We start from the raw sequence: 19,985 nt of genomic DNA, 5'->3' as shown, positions 1-19,985 counted from the left end.
TTAAATAATGGAGTCAGCAAATGAATATTTACTATCTCCGTCATATTTCTGGGATTGCCTAACATTCAGCAATGACTGTCCATTTTTTACGTCGGATTCCAAATTGTTTTATTTCTGCATTGCGCTGGCCGGCTTATACAGTGCATTCGTGCTTGTGATCCTAACTGACATAAAATTGTATTGGTCTCTGGATCAGCTATATCAACAGATTGATCTATGTATAAACTTTGTGAGGAATAAATTGGGATTAGTTCAAATGAATCAGCAAAGATTGATGAGTACAAAGGAGAGGACCGAGAAACAGATGAAAAGGAGTGAAGAGTGCAAACGTATCGTGAATGTACTCCGAGGAACTCTCTCTGCTACTGTGAGTAGATTGGGATTTCTCACAAGTGAAAATGAAGACACCGAAATTGAGGTACAACGCAGTAATGTCTCGCGATTGACAAGTAATTTTTCTACTGAATAGCAACTGCTATCTAGTGCACCTTTTTAGCCAATGCTTTGTTTCGACTGCAGTAAAGTAAGAGTATTTTTATTCAGTGTGTTATAAAGAGTCATGTACCCTACGTATATAAATCCTTTCGTAGAAAAATAAATAAGTGTTTTATGAGTTTAGAGAAATCAAGCTCCTTTTTTTTATTTACCTAAATGTCCATATTATTTGCTTGGTCAAGTTAAGTAGCCTCTGTAAATCCATATAAGTCTATATTAATATTATAAAGCTGAAGAGTTTGTTTGTTTGGTTAAACGCTCTAATCTCAGGAACTACTGGTCCGATTTGAAAAATTATTTCGGTGTTAGATAGCCCATTTATCGAGGAATAGGATAGGGAATAAATTAGGGATCCTTCCTGAAATTCCAGTAATGTAACCCAAGGTGTACGCATGTGTGTGTGAAAAGTTACCTAAAATATTGTTTACATCGCGTGCGATGAAAAAACTGTTAATGTTAGAATAAAATAATGTACTACAACTTTGCAGAACACATAATTTTCTACAGAAAATGTCACGACAGTATATGCCTAACTCTTATAGTAAGTTGAGGTTGGGTAGGGGTTGAGTTGGGGCAGGGTAGGGGTAGGATATGGGTAGGTAAGGGGTGGGGCACGGGTAGAATAAGTGTAGGGTAGGGGTAGGGCAGGTGTTGGGTGGAGTAGAATAAGATAGGGGTATGTAATGATAATCTAAACTTATAATAAAATACATGAAATAATGATACTATACTGTTGATTAATTAATAGTTATACACCTAAACAGCCACAAGGTCCTACAAATTGTATGGTATATTATCTCGTTTTGACGCTCAGAAATTGTTATTTCCTGGTAACTCAGTTAGCTACCAGAATCAAGAATTTCCGTAAATAAAAAAGTCGATCGTCTCATCGAGATGAAGCTACTCACGAAAAATTAACTTGCTAGTGATCAGCTAGGCTATTCTGTAACGATATTTTTATAACTCGCAACTGCGAGTTTCGAATTCACCTCTATCTCTTTCTGTTTAACACGATACTATAGAATGAGAAAGATAGCGGTGAACTCGAAACTCGCACTTGCGAGTTATTAAAATTAAATACAAAATACCATCACATTATATCTGAAGAAATAAGACAAAGTCAACAAAGTCGTTGTATTTCGCTATTCATTACGAAACAGGCGTAAACTTAAAATGCTATTCGGTAAAGTTCCAAAAACCGTCGGCTGATACAATGTTCGCCTTCGACATGTTAAGTATTTGGTTCTTAGCTGAAGTATGCGTGAAGTTTAAATGAATCTGGAGACAGGACGAGCAGCGGAGTAAAGTTAAGCAATTAAGAAGACTTCAAGCCAGAATTCTAGCTAAGTTCTGTTTTCCGTTGCTAAAACTATCGCCATTACAGCTACTACATACTGAGCGGCGTGAGAAACGTTTTGCAACCGCAGGGAATGCACCAGTCTTGTACTTTCAGTTCAACTTGCGCTCGCCCTCGGTTTTGTCCGCTTTCTGGTAAGTTTCGGTTCAAACTATCTCAGTACAGTATTACTTTGCGACGATGTTTGATGAATGAAAATGATTTCATTGGATAATGGCAGTAACTACACATTAAAATGTAATTAATCTATACTAATATTATAAAGCTGAAGAGTTTGTTTGTTTGCTTGAATGCGCTAATCTCTGGAACTTCTGGTCCGATTTGAAAAATGCTTTCAGTGCTAGATAGCCCATTTATCAAGGAAGGCTATAGATTATATATTATCCCTGTATTCCTACGGGAACGGAAACCACGCGGGTAAAACCGCGCGGCGTCAGCTAGTTCTTAATAAAGCTGCGATGTTCTAGTTTCGTGGATTACTAGGTACACACACTAGGTATTACTAATAATTATAGACATCTTCGTATTAACTCTTAAATATGGTCGACCACATTAAGACGAGAACAGAAAAAGAAAAAAAGTGATCCAAAAAAACAAATTCCACGGGAACGAAGTCGCGGGCATTCGCTAGTTATTTGTTATAATATTTTATAGAAACACAATGATTGTTTTATACTTTTCTATATTTTATATAATTATGATTTCTATGTTTTATATATTATAAGAAATTAAATATCACGTGTCTCAAACGGTGAAGGAAAAACATCGTGAGGAAACCTGCACACCAGAGAATTTTTCTTAATTCTCTGCGTGTGTGAAGTCCACCAATCCGCATTGGGCCAGCGTGGTGGACTAAGGCCTAACCCCTCTCATTTTGAGAGGAGACTCGAGCTCAGCAGTGAGCCGAATATGGGTTGATAATGATGATATAATTATAGTAAAAAAAATCATTGTAGAAACATGTAATTTTTTAACCCCTTGAAGATTGTTTATATTCTAGAAACATTGCGATTACCATCTAGGAATAGGTACTTGTTGTTTTGGAGGTCGTTTGTCGCATTAGTCGTCAAGCTTTAGTCTTGAACTCATGACCTCTGGTTTAACAACTAGATACGTGTACCATAATGGTTGAGACTCTTATGGCAACTGTTGCTAATGTTTTATTATAATAAAATTGACTCAGCTAGAGAAAAAATTTAACCATAAATTATAATAAAAACATTATATTTTTTTCATGGTAATCATAATTATATATTCAGTAAATATAATTATAATGGATGACCGTGAATCGAGTTTTAACCGACGAAAAACTATGGAAGATTACATACAATACGACACTATTTTACGCATAAGTTTTTATAGTACGATTTTGATGTTTTACAGCCCAGTGGTAGTAACCTCTGCCTCCGATTCTGGAGGGTGTAGGTTCCGAGGTATGCACCTCCAACTTTTAAGTTGTATGCATTTTAAGAAATTTAAATATCACGTGTCTCAAACGGTGAAGGACAAGCATCGTGAGGATATATGTATATAGAGAGAGCCGTGATAGCCCAGTGGATATAACCTCTGCCTCCGATTCCGGAGGGTGTGGGTTCGAATCCGGTCCGGCGCATGCACCTCCAACTTTTCAGTTGTGTGCATTTTAAGAAATTACACGTGTCTCAATCGGTGAAGGAAATCATCGTGAAGAAACTTGCATACCAGAGAATTATCTTATTTCTCAGCGTGTGTGAAGTCTGCCAATCCGCATTGGGCCAGCGTGGTGGACTCTTGGCCTAACCCCTCTCATTCTGAGAAGAGACTCGAGCTCAGCAGTGAGCCGAATATGGGTTGATGACGACGATATTTATATATATAGATATTAGGATATATATGTTGTTGAATGTTGATGGGAAAGTGTCCAGGAACTTGAAATTTTATGTGCCAGCCATATATATAATAAATAAAAACTAATTATTTACTAAAAATAAAAAAAAACTTTTTAGAAAAAATCTTTAAACACTTCAGTGTGCCTAGTGGGAGTTTTCAATGTTTTCATACTGTTACTGTCGGGTTAACGTAAACGCGAATTTATATGGAATTGAAACAGTTGTGTAGTAGTGCCACTAGATGGCGCTGTTTCAATTCCTTAGAAACTCGCGTTTACGTTAACGTGATCGTCACAGTATCAAACTGCCACTAGGCCCCCAGAAACGCGAAAACTTGAAAACATAAAACGAAAACTGACCTCGTAACTCTGATAATTTTAAAAGTGGTACAAACATGTAATCGGAACTACTTGTAAATTTATAGAGTTACTAAATGATTTTAAATAAGACATATAAAACATTGAAAAGCTCTGGCTTTTGGAAACTGATTAAAAACACTATGAGGGTGAAATTGATTGCACCGAGGTTTGAGGTCCCCGGAAAAGACAACGTGATTTGTTAGAGGACTGGTTGCTTTGCACTTGGCCAAACTCCAACCGCTTCAGACGCGATTAACTTTATATTAAATACAACTGGTTTGATTAAATCTATGCTTATAGAGAAGTCAATTCTGTACATGAAATATATTTCCAAAACAACTATATGATTAGTGATTGATACTAATGCCAAAAATGCAATCAGTAAAATTTTTGCCTGTATGTTCGTTATAGAAGTAAAAACTACTCGACGGGTTTTAACGAAACTCAGTACAATTATTCTTCATACTCCTGGGCAAGTTATAGTATACTTTTCATGCTACGCTACAATCAATAGGAGCAAAGCAGTGAAGGGAAATGTTGGGAAAACCGAAGAAGTTACTCCATTTTTATAGCGATACTACTGTAAGAGCTGGATTAAAGAGGTCTAAGGGCGGACGAAGATAAAGAAATAAAAGACAATTTTATTAGTTATTAATTTATTTCACACACACAACTCACACAATGTCTTTCTTACGTCCCTAATAAATAATCAAAACTTATTTGTTAATTTTACACAAAGCTTCAGTTTTAACCTTACACGACTTAACATAAACTTACACGATAATACACACACGGAAACATTATTGGAAACTTCAGACAATTCAAAATTGACGGGCCTTAATGACGGTGTAGCAAAAAAAACAACACTAACAGTTAAAACGAAAACTTAACATAAAACTAACAAACACAGCCATTTCAATCAACAACATAAACGTTTTAACTTAACAACAATTCAACGCTTAAAATTACTTAACATGAACAGAATTTAATAACCAACGAGTTACGAAACAAGTAACAATAGCAGCGTAATGAGTATTTTATCCCCCAGGCGCCACACATTAATATACTTTATTTGTAAAATGTTTAAGCTGAGTTTATTTAAAATCAGTGATGACGCTCGTATGTGCTGGAATCCGTACAAAATTATTAAAATAATAATTACTGGTATTGCTATGTGTACATTATACTGTAATTTTGAAAAGGGGACAAAATATTCACTAGACCGTTTAAAAAAGTTTTGATTACCGCGTCGAATATAAAAAAATAATTTTCAAATTTAAGTCTTTGAACTATCACGTTTAAAAACTTAAGTACTAAGTAGAGGTACATACTTTAGTACACTTGCTAGACACGGTAATTTCAAAACTTTAGAAAGCATCCTGATAAAGTTTTAATATCAAAACTCTAACAGAAGGCACCGCAATATCCTACAAGCGTAAACAACAATAATTAGGCACTTTTGGGTAGCATAAGGCACTTCTTGATTCTTTTAGTGAGCAACTATTGCAGAATTAAATTTTTGAGAAAATAATACGCACTTACAACAACAAATAACAAAAGTGTATGTTCTATTTGGGTGCACGTGTTACTGAATAGGTTCATAACATAAACTTAACTGATTCAACAATACCAAAGAACAACTTCAACATAACGCGATAACGACACGGCAGCAACAAGAAACAAAACAAAATTATTTAACAGTAACTGGCAAATTAACAAAACTTGAAATGAAGATGTTTCATGAAAACTTGAAATGTTTCTTACGCATTAAACAACAAAACTGAAATTCAACGGTTTTAACAAAATCGAATTTGAATTTGGAACAATGGTGGTTTTTAAGGCTATTTTCAAACTTAACGAATTGATAACGTGATTGCCAACAAGAACATAACAATAACTTTTACAAAACAAACAGATTTTTTCAACAAAAACGTAACACTTAAAAAGAAGGCAACAAGTTTTACACTGACGTACCGCATCGAAAACTACTAAAAGGTTGATATTTTTTTTTACTGTTAAGTCAAATAACTAATTTTCAGGTTCACAACAATTATAATCGTTTCTGTCACAGTTCAAAACAATTAAACTGTCAATCACAAAACGTAACTATATATTTTAAAGGTAACTTTTAACATAAAGTGATCATCAAACTTAAAAAAGAATAACTTACAGAAGAACAACTGAATCCAAACACTAACATTTTTTTTTTTGTTTTGTAACAATTACAAGTTGAAAGTAAACAATCCACAGGATATTTAACGATGAAACGAAAAAAAACATGAATAAAACAAGACCGTACATTAAGGCACTTTTGAGCAAATGAAAAACTAATCAGTTATAGAAAAATCACTTCGTTACTTATACTTTGAAGTTATCTCGAAACTAATGATAAGGACAAAGAAAATGCCTACAGCCTAAAACCTACCTAACAGAAAACCCTATTCTAATCCTAAATCTATCTTTGGGCATCCACTAAAGTATATCCATTTTCACCGTTTGACTTGTTGCGTTGTACCGACATCTGACAGTGTAATTTGTGGTTTTCTAAAAAATCCTCCCCTTTTCATTTGAATATATTTTCACGGAAAGGACATCTGTAACAATTAAAGAAGATAATAAATAATAGGCCCCCGGCTACAATGTTCTGAAGTCAGTAAAGTAGAACTTGGAAGTAATAAAAGTTAACTTACCCATAAATATTCGAAAATGGTGCCGCTGCTACAATCGTGCGGCAAACTTCCCGAAGATGTTTTTCACGAAACGAAACTGCTTTTAGTTACATAAACATTAATTAACTTCACTTCTGCTTCCGAGTTTTAATTGACAAACTAGTGATGGCAACTTTGAAGACGTTTATACGAGCAGCTTATGCATAAATGAGTTAACCCGGGGACCCGCCGGGTCCCCGGTGCTCTGCACTCTTGCTCCAATGATTTGATAATGATATTTCTGCAATGTGTGGAGCTTTATATATGGGTCCCGAAATATCCTCCCTACAAAACCGTGGGATCGTTTGCGCACGTGTTATCCTTGCGTAAACGCATACAAAGGCCCCCCTTTTCTTTGTTCCATTGATTTCGACCCTCCGTGCGTCTTACCTATCCATCTTTACCTGTACTTATGCAAGGGGAGAAATCTCACTCGGTGGGAAAGTACGTAATCGTAACTGAAATTTAATTATTGTTCACAATAATCATAATCTAGAGGAAGGGTCGGGAAGGAACTGCTTCGTTCACACGATATGCTTTCGGCACCATATTATTATTATTTAAATTCTCTAATCCCAACTCTAGGTGAAGGCTCCCTGCAAATTTTTTCTTTTTATAATTTAATTGTACTCCAAAATAAGACAAACAAATAAGAATTAGAGACATATTATGAAGAAAGTAGGATACAAAAGACAAAACTTAAGGCTTTAACCGTTTACCAAGTTATTATAATCAGAATAAAAAAAAACAATTAAACTTTTATATGATAAATACTTCCATTTTAGTGAATAACCTGTAGATACCATTTTTCCATGTAGCGCTAAAGTCAAAGAAGCTAAAAGGAAACAGAAACTCAACCCTTCTCCGCGCGGGCTCATTAATTTGCGAACCTCCAAAGCGTTAAGAGCGATCGACGCGCTATATTACAGCAACAAAAGATCCTTTCAACGATACCAAGAACGTGCTTCGGTTAAAATAATGAGGCGTTTAATTTAAATCAACATTCATTAGTAGGTGTGATACACATACTATAAAAGCACTTAGGTATAGTCGCGTGCCCTTATAGGTCTTACAGAATCGTGGTTCCAATTCATATTTTTAATTGAATTCTAATGAAATTCTATTACTTGATTTTAATAGAGGATTTTTTAAGGTTAATTAACATTAAATAACAATTAAATATATGAAATAGAATATAGAGAATAATGATTGCTATATAAAGGTACAAGGTGTTGTGTTTCGATTACTGGCACAATATTTGAATTTAATTTCAAATATATTATATGCTTTGCATTTATACGAAATACGTAAGCTACTCGGGTTGGTTTTGGATAATTAGATAGTGTGTCTCCCGTTTGCGTTTTGTCCATTAGTTGTTAAATTATTAGTTTTCTATATTTGTTGTCTTCTGTGTGTGTGTGTCCAAATAAAATATTTTCTTTCTTTCTTTCTTTGTAAGGTTATATTGAGTACCCTTCCAGCTTCATAATACCCTACCACCTTCAACTTTCCACCTTTGACTGCATCATCGATTGACTTCGGGAGTCATTGCAAAGCCTAACTACATGCGTATCCTTAGACGTACATTAAAAATGGTGCTGCTAAATTATTTTCATCATAATAAAGTTAGGAATATAAGCCACAAAATAGATCAGAACAAAATAAAGCCGAACAGGTAGACTTCATACAAATAGAGAATTTCCGTATATTGCGTCCAAGTGTTACGGCGAAAGAGTTTTCATGTAAATGAGGTTCGAATCTCGTAGGCGCCTCCATCTGCTATATTATCTACAAAACTGAAACGAAAGAATCCTTTTCAAATTCTTTTATCCTCCGGGTGTGATTGAATGTAGATATTTTTATAGCTCGGATACGGTAATCTAGTTCAGGTGTACTCCTAAAAATCCCCTCGTATATAAATCCGCATATATTTTCTCATTTTATTGCTTATTGGGACCCACATTACATATCGTAATGCATTTTTCTATCCTACTATGGTACGATTTCAGGCATCAGTTAATGGTTAAAGCCCCGAATTCTTAACTGGGTGGTCTAGGGATTAATTCCTTTCTGTTAGACGGTTGTCGTATCGGTTTTCTCTTCTCATGATTTACTTGTACCGACTCGTAAATCTATGGTAGAAGCGATGTTAGATTAATTTTCACCATTACTACTTGAACTTGAGTAGTATCTTGAAACAATATTGAGTAGATGGTAATACATACTGTAGGAAGGCGTTTAACATGTTTGAATATATTCTATACTAGCGGACGCCCACGACTTCGTCCGCGTGGAATTTAGTTTTTGACAACCATAGATTTTTTAGATTTCGCAAATCTTGAGAAACCATGGATTTTTTCGGGATAAAAAGTAATCTATGTGTTTGATCCAGAGATAAATCTATTTCCATTTCTATTTATTCAAAATTTCAGCCAAATCGCTTCAATAGTAGCGGCGGTAAAGAGTAACAAACATCCAAACAAACATCCAAACATCCATACAAACTTTCGCGTTTATAATATTAGTAGGAAGAGTAAGTGTAGTAATCAACTAATCATAGTCCATTACTTTCTTGCCTTCATTACCTTAGTAAATAATTAATAAAATATTTTTTGTTTTTAAACTATTTTTAATGTTCAGCAATAACAGGTAAACCCGTATAAATAATGAACATTTTCACATTGTATGAATAATAACTAAGTAGGTATAAACAATCCAAAAAAATTATTCAGTGAAATAATTGGATCTTCTAATTGCTATTCTTATCATATTTCCCCAAACAGCAGTAAAAACAAGACGGTCCACAACTCGGAAAACATTCAGGTAAGCTGTTATTATAAATAATGAATCTATTTATTTGCAAAGATGATTCCGGCAAACGGAAGATGATCACATAATTCCATTTGAATTGCAAGAAAAAAAATTTAAGTTTGTACATTCAAATTTTTTCTTCAAAATGTATTATAATATTTACTTGCTTTAAATGGTTGTCTCAGAACTATAATGTCGCCTTGGCCAGGAGTAAGTACAGTAGTTCAATACGTCCAGAGTGACAAAATACTTAGTGGTCACTGTCTACCATGTGCGTTTTATCCATTATTTACGAGTCATTATATAGATTTCATGTGAATTGATTCATTAATATTCAGTTAGGTAGGAGTCTATACATGATACTGCAGTGTGGAAATGGAGTAGCCGAACCCTTTTCGAGAGCGATACAAACTTTACATATCGTAAAATTATATATTATTTTAATGTAAAATTATATTTAATTTTAATACCAGTCTTTGTATTTTCAGCACGTGCGAATAGGTATAATATAATATGTAGATGGAGGACGGAGTAAGCGTGGTGTAATCGCGTGCAGGATGCTTGAAGAGCCTTTTAAAATTTCAATGAATCCTTCGTTTGTTTTTCAGGTACAGTAGGCAGGAGTGTTGGTCGTCAATTATTAACGCATTCATTCACTCACGGGCCGTGTTCTTTTTATAAAGGACAAAGGCAAATTCAGGTCGCGATAACAACGAAAAGATTGCAAAGAACGTAGTTTACGTCGGGGTACGAGTAAGAATACGGTTAAACTCCTTATACAAAATGCCGCGTACGACGTGTATTATGATGAGAATATTGTTGCGCGAACAATCACTTACTTACAAGTGAGCACCGTATGTATACCCGACCTATAAATTTTTAAAATGAAATGTTTCATCTAAATAAAGGAAAATTTCGCTAAACCTAGGTTCTTTAGAAACTAACTTTTGTCGGATTTGCCCGCGTGTTCGCTCGCGTAAATTTTGTTAGTATTTTTTTTGATAAAAGGGATTTCCTTGTCTCTTTTTTTTCTTGTACTTAAGCTTGCTTTCGTGCTTGAAATGAGCATGTGTAACTACTGTTAATTCCTGAGCAAGCTCGAAATAAACATGCTCATTATTAGCAATGTTGCGATACACATGGTAATAAGTAGCAACTGCTCAATAGTAGCTTGCTTTCGTGCTTGAAATGAGCATTTGAGCAACTGTAAACTGATGATGAGCATGCTCGTATGGAGCATAATTAATAGCATGTTTTTAGCATGCTATTTTGGAGCACGTGTAACAGTACCTATAATCTTTTGTGTATAGTAGCCCTAAATATATATGTATTTAACCGACTTCCAAAAAGGAGGAGGTTCTACGTTCGGCTGTATGTATGTTTTTTTTTGCAAATATTGTTGATCGTTCGAGTAATCAATGATCCAGTCATCTTAATAATTTCACCTCGGAATTTGAGATACCCAGCTCAATGTATAAACTTGTATTTTGGCATTCTAACCTGCATATGGTAGGGTATCCGCGTCTATTAAAATTTGAGGTAAAAGGTCACAAAAATCGTTTTTTTGCAAATATCTCATTGTTCGCTATCACACTATCACAATAATATTATAGAGGCGAAAGTTACTGAAGTTTGGAATAGAAATAGATTTTACTCTGGATTAACACATAGGCTAGAAAAGACTATTAATCCCGGAAAAATCTATGGATCCCGCGGGATTTGTGAAAAACTGAATTCCACGAGGAAGATGTCGCGGGCGTCCGCTAGTTTATAAATATTATTGATATTGTAGAACATTAAATTCCCTACAACTTTTGTTTAAAATTTTTTTATATACGTTGAATTGGATTACTGAATTATGTAAAAACTCTCTTTATTAAAATTATATAGCTACTTTGAAACATGTTTAAATCTAAAATTGTTGACAGAATTCCTTTAGGGAAAAGACGTACAGAGGCAGTTACGAGTTGACGGAGGCTTAAGCGAGCCTCTGATGTTACGCAGGGGATTCGCTGTGACATTTTGAAAACACCCACTCGACATAGGTAGCAGAAAATTGCATGGTTACCTACGCGAGAATTTTCTTTTTTAACCATATTATTCTCTACTGATTGGTTTATTATTATTTGTTTTACCAACTTAGTAAAAGCATTCACTGTTCTGTATTTCCACTAACAAATGAAATTTTAATTAATTTAAAATCATCTTATTACTGCTACGAAAAACCCGAAAAGTGCGGGTTTTTTGGGAGACTAGCTCGCCAAAGGTTCCGTATCTAACGTTTTTTTTTAACTTTACCTTAAATGATTAATGGTTTTAAAAAAGATATTGTTATTACAATTTTTTTTTCTGTCCTTGTACTACGTACAAAATACGTGCGGAATGCGGTTAACTGAAAGTCTCCTTAAATTTTGATTCTCTTGAAAGTGTTGAACACTTTTTACTAAAATCGCAATAAAAATGAGGTGGGGGGAGTTTAAGCTAAGATCCTCTAAAACAAACCAAGAATCGAACCCAAAAGGGGTTCAAATCAAGGGTTCTTAGCTATCCTAACTTACGTTCAGCTAGTAACATCATATACCTACCTACATATAATTAAACATACCTACATATATTTTTTTGTTCAGCTTTATGGGAATACGGTTATGTAAATTAGGTCCAAATCACATTACCGGTTCCACATGTTACACCGAACAGAAGCGAGAGGGTCCTTTTCAAACTCTTTTATCCTACTTACCTACGGGTGTAATTGAATGTAGATTTTTTGTTCCGTTATAGGTACAGGACTGTTCAGCTGTGTCGGTCATACTGACGATATAACATAAACTAGCATTATGCATTCGGCTTGAAATTGATACCGTCAGTGACTTAATTTTTTACACAGAACCATACCATTATGAGGTATCCATAGAAGCATTTGGATGTTTTACCTAATGAAAATCAGGCATATACACAATATGATTTTCCTTGGATGAGTAAAATATTATAAATGTGAAGTGAAGTGAAGAAAGAAAGTGTAGTAGTGAAGTTATCGAGTTTGAATATTGTATTCAAACTCGATAACTTCACTACTAACTCGAGTCATAGTCATTATCAACCCATATACGGCTCACTGCTGAGCTTGAGTCTCCTCTTATTCTGTGAGGGGTTAGGCCAATAGTATACCACGCTGGCCCAATGTGGATCGGCAGACTTCACACACGCAGAGCAATAAGAAAATTCTCTGGTATGCAGGTTTCCTCACGATTTTTTTGTTCTTCACCGTTGATACGGTGATATTTAATTTCTTAAAATGTACACAACGGAAAAGTTAGAAGTGCATGCTCGGACCGGATTTGAACCCACACCTCCCGGAATCGGAAGCAGAGGGCATATCCACTGGGCTATCACGGCTCAATACAACACAATTGAATAGAATACTTTCTATAATTTCAGATATTTAGTGATCATCCGTCTAATTTCGAAAATCTCCGACATTAGATTCGCTTGTAATCGTATTAGGTACTTACCTACGTAATCTCAGTCCTGAATTAGCCTATAAGCTATTTAAGCAACTGCTTAGGACATCCTATCCAGAGGGCACCAGGAATTACCGAGAAAAAAATGAACACACGAAAGTTACAGCTAAGTCAACATCCAAGCGTTTTGAATTGATGTTGATTGACAATACTACAGTACGTATTAACAATTTTTTAATTGATTTGTACCTAATTCACATAAGGATATGGGGCCTACACGGGAAGATTGCATAGGGAATCAAGTTTTTCGACAAGAATCAATTCGTTTATCCGACACTGTGTAATCAGCATTATTTTAGACAGCTAAAGAAATGTACACAGGCGTTTTAGACCTTTCTATCAGAAAAATATTTAGTAACCTATAAATAAATACTGACGAGAGTAAGTCTACTAAGTAAAACATAACAAGAAATAGAATACAAAAGGTGGCCTTATCCTTATTCATAGAACACAGACAAACACACATATGATGTATATTGTTATTAGGTACACACCACCTACAGATTAATATCATATTATAAGTTCTTAGGCCTAAGGTTGGCTGGTAGAGATCACTACTAAGCAATAAGGCCACATTTTGTATTCTATTTCGTTTTATGTTTCTACTTAGTAGGCTTACTCTCGTCAATATTTATAGGTTGTAAATATTTTTCTGATAGAAAGGTTTAGAACGCCTGTGTACAAAATTTCTTTAGCCGTCTAAAATCATGCATATATAGGTTACTAAAAAAATAATTCGTCTATTGTTTTGTTTGTTATTCCGTTATATTTGTGTGCCCTATACCCTATTACAGGTTTGTACCGGTAAGTTGGGCCATCGTGGGAATTGGAAGAGCCGCTCAATGTAAGCCTGCAATTTACCTCTCGCATCTGCCGCTGGTATGCAATATGCAATTGCATGATTTTGGCAACCGCGCTGAAACCGAAAAAGTTCCGCCATTACAAGGCGGAGCAAGATTGCTTTTGAAAGAACTAACATTTTCTTTTTATTTGTAATGCAGCTTTTAAAGTGTTCACTTACCACCATACCCGACCTGAACAAATCTCCTTCTTTATATTACGTTAGTATAAATTTATTTAAAAGAAGAAAGTTTTTTGGCTAGTGCAAGGCTTTGGCCTTCGGAGTAGAAGGTTTCTACTTCATTTTATTGTCCTGGTCTTAAAGTCGCATAGCCTAAAAGTTTGTTTTCCATCCATCCATTTAAAGTAAAACTTGACATGGGTGCTTAAAAACAGGGCTAATATTCTTCGAATTAATACAGGTATCAAAGCTTTAGAAATTATTATATGTTACAATAATTTTAATTTATAGTTGCTTTTGTCTTTGATCACTTAGTTATACTGAATCTATGCTTGTTTCAGTGTTCAGTGATAAATTGTCAAACGGCGCGCACTCGGTTGTGAATTCTATTTTGATAGAGTTATACTAATATGTAGGTTATAAAGTACCACGAGACCTACCTCTATGCTCCAGTGGTTAAGCTGTTTAAATAAAGACTTGATTCCTAGGTTTGAATCTAAGATTTCTAGAGCTATGAAAAGTAAGAATAAGGGCCGCGCCAGTTTTATTCAGTTTTCATAAGTCAGAAAGTGATGAATCCGACCCTGTGTATTTTATATTCCTTCTAGATATTTTAAGATTATCTGGTTCTAGTCACAATTATTAACATTACGTAAAAACCTTTTTGCCACGAGGAGCCTTATATCAGACTATTGTAAGGCACAGAACCGCAAATTGAAGTCTCGTATTTATAGGACTGATTATAATATTTTTACCATGCAATGCATAATACAGAGCGGTCGATGCCACCGCTTTCGCCCTTTACAAATACACTGCATGGTTTAGCATCACAACATTAATCCACTTCAATTCGGAATACATGACTTGTATTATGTAAGTTATACCTAGTATACTTATACTTATAGTACACATAGTTTTACCTAGATATGTAAATTTATACGGATTTCGTACATCATCGTCATCATGAGCATTCCAAATTTGACTCACTGTTGAGGACGAGTCTCCAATTAGAATGCGAGGTGTTAGGCCTTACTCCACCACGCTGCATAGCAAGAAAATAAAGAAAATTCTCAAGTACGTAGGTTTCCTCACGATGTTTTCCTTAATTTTTTAATTTTGTCTTTCTTTCTTTTTATATTTGGTACATTCTTAACATATTTTTACTTTCCGTTGATAGTGGGGGAGATCCAAAGTTTAGTTACTTAGTTTAATAATGAGAATGCTTATTTAGAGCTTGCTCAAAAATCAACAGTCGTGCGATTTATGAGCATGCTACATGCTGTGCGGTTGGAAAGGGGCTTGCTTTTAGCGCGTCTGACCAGGTTCGCTTATTGAGTATGCTAGTCGATCAGCATTGCTATTCTGTATTCTCTTCACCTTCATCTCTACACAATACTATATACAGAGAGCGATAGATACAAATTAGCATGTGTAATTGGAATGTCTGCTTTGAGTATGCTCATTCAGGAGCATACTTAAAAATAACATGCTTATTGCTAGCGTAAACTGATGATAAGCATGTTCATATGGAGCATACTTAAATAGCACGTTTTAGCATGCTATTTTAGAGCATGTGTAATAGTACTTTAAGATTAACAATCAATGTAATTACTAATCATTTGAACATTCGCAAAGTAACGCCTGCTTCGATTCAAATATTAGAAGGACTATAGTCGGTTTTATATTTCTATAGTACCTACCCTGTTATTTTCTATCTTGTCTCCGCAATGTAAATGTCGAGGATCGGAGGGCGGTCGCTTAAAGCAATATGTCAAACGTCGGACACTCCTTTGCCGCGCGGATAATCCAACTGTCACTGATGGTGTACCAAACATGCGCTATGATTTAGATCTGTTGATTCCGGATTCCGTTCCAAGTTTTCACTCAAAGGAATGTCTGAATATGTACTGAGTAGGCAGGCAATACCCAGGGGCTACCGATGCAATGCTCTGAGGCTCTCAAGCTTAGGGGCCCCTCGAATTCTTACCAGAAAATCGCGATCGAACTGAAATTAGAAAATTTCGAAAAAGAAAAAGTAGCTTAGCTTAGTAAAAAAGTTTCCAAAAATCGGTTCGGTAGATCGAGAAATCCCCCTACAATACCACAAACTTTAACTCTTTAAGATTAGGAGGAAAGAACTTCTATAAAATATTGTGTTAATGCCTAACCACTATAGAATATCGTAACGCTATGCAATTATGTCCATTGAAATATAACACTGCAAAATGCCTGATTAATTGATTCAAGGATACAGGCATATGCACTTAATACGAGTTGTCGCGTGCCACCCACATTATACGCTTGAACAACATTAGGGGTGGGTGTATAACGCCAGCTACACACGATCAAGTTTATCGTCAAGTCTATAGCACGCTTAACATGCCTATGTTGACAGTAAAAAACATCGATAACATATCTTTGACTACGATCGCACCTGATGATGCAGTCTAAGATGTCTTACATGGACGAGGTAAAAGTTTATTGTATCCATAATTCTTGAACCGACTCTTAAATCTATGATCCATACCTACCGACTCTTAAATCTATGATCCATACTTACCGACTCTTAAATCTATGATCCATACCTTTAACGGTTTCTATGCGGCATCGTACTGGAACGAAAAATCTTTGCCAGTAGTGCGGTAACTAGCTATGGCCGATGCTTACCAATGAAACAGTAGGCTAATCCACTATCTTTGACGTATGCTAGTTGAGACATACGAAATTGAGATTCTATGTAAAAATTAAATCCGGTGCCTACTGGTGGATATCATACAGTACGTAGATGAATGTCAATTGATTTAATGTTTATTGTAATAGGTTGATTGACCAAAATTTTAAATAGGCCAGCAGACCTGAGCCAATTTAGAAAATTTAAAATGTTTAACTAAAATGTGCTGGAAAACGAACCCAGGATCTCCATTAGACTACGCATACTCACCACTGTACCGCTCAGAAATGACGGCATAGTGCTTAGAGTTATTTTCTGATATAGTAACAGCCTTCTAAGCCTTATTCACGTTGGTTCATTTCACAGGTGATTTTTGTTCAAGGGCTTGTAGTCTACATGTTGACCACACAGTCCACAACACTATCAACTGCGTCAATGAGGTCTTCTTTACACCAAGCAAGTAAGTAATAATAGTATAAGGTTTACTGAATCTCGGTAATTAACCAACAAGCGTGCGACTCGATCCTGATGCGGGCGCCACGTGCCTCGAACAGTGTGATAACTCCACCGCCACCAACATTATAGCAATGAGCCCCTATGGTCCATTATGGAAGATGGGACGACTTATTATTTTGACAGTAATTTATTTATTTAGGATTTTTTTAATAAAGACAATGTTCTAGAAAAAAGAATCCGAGTATTTACATAAAATACTAGGTTTTAGTATAGGTCTCAAAATGCCCGCTTGCAGGACGGTCCAGGCAACCGATAGTCAGGGCTTCAAAGTGGAAGAACCTCCTTAGAATTTACATATTTGTTCAAGGCCTTCATTAAGATAAAAGCTCGACCTTTGACAAAATCTCAAAAAAATAAACAGATATTAGAAATAAGCTGGAAGGATAGCCTGGAGAATGAAGAGTAAACCGTTTTACTAATATTTTTTGAGGAACAAGTCACACAATCACACAATGATAGTAGATAAGTGACGTCACGCTCAGTGATAAGGTAAGGGAGGTAACTAAGGAAAATATTGAATCGAGGATGTGCGGTCATTTTTAAATCAAAGAAACAGGTAAATTGCATTGCGTATGAAAATTGTGCTGATAATCCAGTAGATATGACCTCTGCCTCCGATTCCGGAGAGTGTGGGTTCGAATCCTGTCCGGGGAATGCACCTATAACTTTTCAGTTGTGTGCATTTTAAAAAATTAAATATCACGTGTCTCAAACGGTGAAAGAAAAACATCGTGAGGAAACCTGCATACCAGAGAATTTTGACAATGAGTGTGTGATGCCAATTCGCATTGGGCCAGTGTGGTGGACTATTGGCCTAATCCATCTCATTTTGAGAGGAGACTCGAGCTCAACAGCGAGCAATATGGGTTGATAATGAATTAATGATGTTGATGATGATGAAAATTGTGAAACCAAACAGCAAAAGCGCCTTACAATTTTTTAAGCAATTTGATAATTTGCGTCTTTGTCGTTGAAGCGTTTGTGACAGTTCGATCTATTAAACAATTTGAAAATCTGTGAACATTGACTATCATAATAGGAGATCGATGTCTGTGAAATACTAACTTACCTGATTTTAATACATACTTGATGTTTTTTTATTTTTTACAAGTTAGTCCTTGATTACAATCTCACCTGATGGTAAGTGATGATGCAATCTAAGATGGAAGCAGGCTTGTTAATTTGTTAGGAAGAGGATGAAAATCCACACCCCTTTCGGTTTCTACACGACATCATAACGGAAAGCCAAATCGCTTAGCGGTACGTCATTGTCGATTTTTTTTATTTTTAAACGTCGTTCAAGTTAAATTGTGAAGTTAACCTTGATTGACCACTGTAACAGTTTTTTCTTGGAGATGAAAACCGTTAAATAAATCCTGCTAGTAACTTTAGGGAACCCTGCTTATTGTCCAAACATGAATGGCATCATTGTCTACCGAAGACAGTTAAGATGCTTACATCGAAAAAAAACGACCCTTACTGTACTGTTGAACGTTGTCTCTATTTCGTGGACAGTAAGGTAAAGTTTAGAGAAACGATACAGATACAATTATACGGTTGAAGAAATTGTTCAAAGTAAACAGATAACGACAACGGCCATATTTGGCAAGTTTGCGCACGTGCTAAGACCGGCTGTGCTTTACTTGAATAGCGGTGCGACTTGTATTTTTTTTATTTTCATCTCTAATTCAACTGTCACACTTTTTTGATCTACAAACGAACATAATAACGGAAGAACTACAAGACCTCTGCCTCCGCTGCAACCGCGGCGCGTTATCTAGTATTGAAATAAATTGATTATCACGATCTCAACCCATATTCGGCTCACTGCTGAACGCGAGTCTCCTTTCAGAATGAGAGGAGTTAGGCCAATAGTCTACCACACTGGCCCAATGCGTATTGGTAGACTTCACACACGCAGAGAATTGAGAAAATTCTCTGGTATGTAGATTTCCTCACAATGTTTTCCTTCACCGTTTGAGACACGTGAAAAGTTGGGAGTGCATGCCATGGACCGAATTCGAATCCACACCCTCCGAAATCAGAAGGAGGGGTCCATATCCACTGGGCTATTAAGGTTTTTTTTAAATATTGCTAAAAAAAAATATTAAAAAAGAAGTCTAATAACAACACTTCTATAGTCCTATACAAACGATTCGTTATAATAAGTAATTAAAAGTCAATTTGAACTTTAATTCCATAACATAAAGTTCATGTGTTAGTGAAGAGGTTTCGTGAAGGCAAAACAATTGCGTGACGTTATGGTAGGGGTAGGGTAGGGTAGGGTAGGGTAGCGGTAGAGGAAGATTAAGGGTAGGTTTATGGGTAGGGTGGGGATAGGGTAGGGTAGGGGGGTAGAGTAGGGGTAAGGTAGGGGTACCCCTACCCTGAATGATAGGGTTTGTTTAGGGTAGGGTAAGGTTTGGATAGAGTAGGGTAGGGGTAGGGTACGGGTAGTGCAGAAGTGGGGTAGGGTAAGGTAGGGGATCGATAGGGTAGGTGTAGGGTGAAAGTAGGGTAGGGTAAGAGTAGGGTAGGGGTAGGGAAGAAGTGCACATAAGTAAAAGCGAAACTTGACCGGGTCCGCAATTGAATATATTTTGAAAAATTTTGTTGGAGGGCATTATAATTAATATGATCGATACTGAAGCCGGAAACTGA

The 19,985-nt window shown here is 35.8% G+C and overlaps 1 long non-coding RNA gene across 1 annotated transcript; it reads right to left on the bottom strand.

Annotated features, from left to right (window-relative positions):
* Positions 1-4,718: 4,718 nt before the first annotated feature.
* Positions 4,719-7,376, bottom strand: LOC128198555 (uncharacterized). Its single transcript, XR_008251305.1, has 2 exons — positions 6,770-7,376; positions 4,719-6,673 (listed from the first exon to the last, which is right to left on the bottom strand). It is a non-coding gene; the product is annotated as an uncharacterized LOC128198555 (long non-coding RNA).
* Positions 7,377-19,985: the final 12,609 nt, after the last annotated feature.

This window comes from Bicyclus anynana, chromosome 12, assembly GCF_947172395.1.
Source record: "Bicyclus anynana chromosome 12, ilBicAnyn1.1, whole genome shotgun sequence".
Taxonomy (NCBI): domain Eukaryota; kingdom Metazoa; phylum Arthropoda; class Insecta; order Lepidoptera; family Nymphalidae; genus Bicyclus; species Bicyclus anynana.
Note: the sequence above shows the minus strand (reverse complement) of the source record. Positions and strands in the feature narration are given on the sequence as shown.